The sequence below is a fragment of the Sinocyclocheilus anshuiensis genome, unplaced genomic scaffold (genome assembly GCF_001515605.1).
Source record: "Sinocyclocheilus anshuiensis isolate Anshui unplaced genomic scaffold, SAMN03320099.WGS_v1.1 scaffold30, whole genome shotgun sequence".
In the NCBI taxonomy this organism is placed as follows: Eukaryota; Metazoa; Chordata; class Actinopteri; order Cypriniformes; family Cyprinidae; genus Sinocyclocheilus; species Sinocyclocheilus anshuiensis.
Window position 1 is genome coordinate 81236 of NW_015542336.1, and position 4493 is coordinate 85728.

The following is a 4493-nucleotide window of genomic DNA, read 5'->3' on the forward strand; positions in this document are numbered from 1 at the left end:
GATTTCTCTCTCATCTCCTCCTTTTGACAGATTTATTCCCTATCAAATTAAGGTCTACTGTACAGTAGAGATGTCAGTTAAAGGGTTAAGTTATGTTTTAGGTGGGATATAATGAAAAGCAAAAAGCAGAAAACAAGACCAATAACCTTGATTTATTAACACAGTATACCCCATTTCCCCATGATATGTACTTACAAGTCATTTGCCCACTGACAACTATAGTTGCCGCTTGGACTTTTGACTAAGTATACAAAAAACTATAGATCTCCTGTAAGATTGGTTTTGTTTGGATGATTCTAGAGACCTTCATGATTATGTAGATATTTATATGTCAACAAAAAATACTTTAGTAACATAAAAATTACATTTCTTTGCGAGGGTTTGCCTTCGCCATGCTTCCTGGAAGTAGGGCTAGGAACTTGACAGCCTCATGTGACAGGAAGGAAGTGAATACCTTTTTTTTTTTTTCTTGAAATCCTTTATTTGGTTGTTTTCTTGCATGTCATTGAGAAATAAAACATGGATAACATCTGTAAGATTGGTTTTGTTTGGATGATTCTAGAGACCTTCATGATTATGTAGATATTTATATGTCAACAAAAAATACTTTAGTAACATAAAAATTACATTTCTTTGCGAGGGTTTGCCTTCGCCATGCTTCCTGGAAGTAGGGCTAGGAACTTGACAGCCTCGTGTGACAGGAAGGAAGTGAATACCTATTTTTTTTTTCTTGAAATCATTTATTTGGTTGTTTGCTTGCATGTCATTGAGAAATAAAACATGGATAACATCAAGAAAAATACTTACAAAAGGAAAATGACAACTATAAATTGCGGCAACTAGCCGGTGGGCTTAAATGGGTTACGTAAGCATGATACAGTAACAGTTTTCAGAATTACCTCATTCATAACAACGGAGGAACTGCAGGAAAACATCAACAGACATTTTTTGCTATTGACATATCTGACTGAACTAGAAACTTTCCAACGATGTCTGTGAAAATAGGATGTGCACTCAACAAGCTCAAAAAAGATGTGCGCTTAAGCTCATGCTGTCACGGTGCACCTACTGCGAGGAGACATGGGAGAATCCAGAACAATCAGACTTTATTTACAAATACATGGGAACACATGCATAACACACGGGGATTGACGGTTAAGACTAGACACCAGACTCAGGAAAACACAGGGCTAATAAACACAAGAAAATTAATCAGGGAAAACTGAAACAGGTGGAGTGATTAATCAAAAACCATGGAAACTAAAGAGGGAACACCTGAAATCAAATAACACAATCAACACGAGGGAGAAACTAGGTCACAGGAGGGAACATGGAACACGTGGGAGAGGAAAACAAACACCAAAACAATACATGGGCGTGACATTAATCTGCCCTCCTGGAAGGCGTGTCCCACGCCGTAACAATTCCATCGGGAAGGGGGGGCAGGCGCTCTGGAGGCCTCTAGGGACAGGCTTACACGAGACGGATGGCCTCCAGGGCGGTACCCATTCCGGGACCCATGGCGGATCAGGCAGTTTAGGAGCAATGGCGGAGCAGGCAGCTCGGGGAGCCATGGCGGAGCAGACCGTACTCAGGAAAATACAGGGCTAATAAACACAGGGAAAGTAATCAGGGAGAACTGAAACAGGTGGAGTGATTAATCAAAAATCATGGAAACTAAAGAGGGAACACCTGAAATCAAAGAACACAATCAACACGAGGGAGAAACTAGATCACATGAGGGAACATGGAACACGTGGGAGAGGAAAACAAACACCAAAACAGTACATGGGCGTGACATTAATCTGCCCTCCTGGAAGGCGTGTCCCACTGGAGCGGACTCAGGGGCTCGAGCCAACAGTTGCCTCCTCCTCAGAATCCTCCCTTGATTTGGGGTTAAGGATCGGGCTGCTGTCAGCTGAAGGCTTGGGAGTGACCCGGCCGGCGGGCTTGACAATGGAACAGCCGGCGGGCTTGAGAGTGCAGCGGCTGGCGGGCTTGACTGAGGAGCGGCAGGCGGATGGGACTGTGGAGTAGGGATGTAACCATTACCGGGTAATACTGGATTAATATTATATTTAATACATACATTTACTTCATAGACATCTTTAATATCAATTCTGTTTGTTCTAATGTCAGTGTTTCTTTGTCTTGAGGCAAACAATGTACAAACACTGCATTATATCATTTTTGGTAGTGGAGCATTTTAATGAGTACACAAGGGCAGTATTGTGCATCCCTAATTTCTATGTCAGAGTAACTCAAAATGATGGAGCAGGACACAAATCAACAAATTTGGCTGCATCGATAAATTAAGTCCATGGTGTATCCCAAAAATGCTATGTGTGTCTACACATAGTGATATTAAGGGGTGTAAATGTTTTTGTTTTTTTTTCATTAAAAAAATCTGCCATTGTGCTCTTTCTTGTAAACCATTGTCTCTGTCTTGTTTGCCCAATTTGTAGAAATATATGATGGTATATCATCCATATAGACAGCTGGCAAAATTTGCAATTTGTTTGATATAAGATATCTGTAAGTCATCTGTAAGACATCCCAAATCACAGATGTTGATACGTTAATCTTCATAAAGGTCTTTCCACACAACCTCTCCTCACTTAAGATGTGCCCTTGCCATTACTAATGCATCACTAATCACTAATACACTAATCCATCAAATTGCTTTAAGTAGTACATTTGTTAAATAGTATATTCAAAACTAACACACTGAATTCCTGTGAGATCACGTTGGTATTTCCAGCTCTTTTAAAATTTAGAGACAAAATCAGTAAATAAGTTATTTAATTAGCTTTGTTGTTATGCTTTTCTCTCTGCAGCCGGTGACCGGAAGACCAGGGAAAGACGCAATAGGAGCAAGAGCATGGATGGACGCCCCAAAAGTAAGTATTTGACTGAAACAGAACAGTTTATAGATTTAAATTGCTAGTACTGCTTTTTCATTTCATTTCATGGTGTGTGTGTGTGTGTGTGTGTGTGTGTGTTTTGCAGTGGACAGTAGTCCAGATTTGGATTGCCCTGACAGTAAGTCAATTAACAGAAGTGTGATATAGTTTTATAGTTTTGATGAACTGTGACTGATAACTAATGTTAATACATTTATATGTTGGTTTACTGATACTGATCTGTTGAGTTATTTAATATACAACAAAGATCTAATAATCAGTTCTTAATACTGAAGATATATTTAAAATAACTGATATTGTTAATAAATACACATGAATTAGAAAAGGGAGTAACATTTTTAGTTTAGGGGGCAATTCTCACTATTAACTAACTATTAACTACGACTTTTGCCTCAATAAACTCCTAATTTGTTGCAAAGGGGTAATCCAACAAACGTAAAGCAGGTAATCAGGCAGAATCATACATAGAACAGGCAGGCAGAAAACAATGGAAACGCTTGGTAAGGCAGGTGAACTGGCAATATTTCGCAAAGGGCAAATAGACAGTCTCTTGCTAAATACTGATCAAACAGGAAATGAGCGTAGAAGCAGAGGGAGCAGTACACAGTCAGTACTCAGGCGAGGGCTCCCTCTGCTGGTGCGTTGTTACAGAACCCCCTCCTCTGGGAGCGTCCCCGTGGTCGTGGTGCTGGTCGATCGGGTCTGGCTTGATGAAAGTCCTCCATGAGATTAAACCAACTACTGCCCTTTTTCATAATTTATCCATGTAGTTTTCATGGTAAATGTGTCATTGGGTTCTAAATGCTTCAAAGGTCTGAATATAAAGACAGCATAAAACATGAACAAAACAATGATAAATAGGTATAAATATTGGAATCAATTTGCAGAAGTTTATTAATAGCAGACTTAAGTGACAGAAACGTTAAGCCAGGCAGAAAGTCAATACCACAACAGCAGTCCAATCCGTCAACATACACAAGGGTGATCCAAAAGGCAGAGACGAGTAAGCAGGCAAAAGGTCGAAACACAATCATCAGTCCAAATCAGGCTATCAATCCAAAGGGGTAATTCAGTAAATGTAGAGCAGATAATCAGGCAGAATCATACACAGAATAGGCAGGCAGAAAACAATGGAAATGCTCGGTAAGGCAGGTAAACTGGCTATACTTCGCAATGGGCAAATATACAGTCTCTTGCTAAATACTGATCAAACAGGAAATGAACGTAGAAGCAGAGGGAGCGGTACACACAGTCAGTACTCAGGCGAGGGCTCCCTCTGCTGGTGCGGTGTTACACCTTCTCAAACTTTTGCAGCAGCAGTGTTTATTCTTGCCTTGTAAATGCATTTAAATTAATTACATTTTTAATTACGACATCTCTTAGTCTTTAGCAAAAAAGTGAATTGTGCCAACTCTCACGAGAAGTAAATCAAACTGCCGCTTTGCTGACACTCTCCACATGTTCCATGTGATTGGCTATTTGCTGCATGTGTCACACTTTCAGGTGCACGCACTCAGGAGCTAATCACAAACTCTGGATCAAACTCTGAGTTGACTGAGAACATTATAT

The 4493-nt window shown here is 40.1% G+C and overlaps 1 long non-coding RNA gene across 1 annotated transcript in view; it reads left to right on the top strand.

Annotated features, from left to right (window-relative positions):
- LOC107691083 (uncharacterized) overlaps positions 1–3042 on the top strand; it is a 5423-nt gene extending 2381 nt beyond the window's left edge. Inside the window, exons 2-3 of the long non-coding RNA XR_001634512.1 lie at positions 2838–2900; positions 3010–3042. This is a non-coding gene — a long non-coding RNA (uncharacterized LOC107691083). The remainder of the gene's footprint in view (positions 1–2837; positions 2901–3009) is intronic.
- The last annotated feature ends 1451 nt before the right edge of the window (positions 3043–4493 follow it).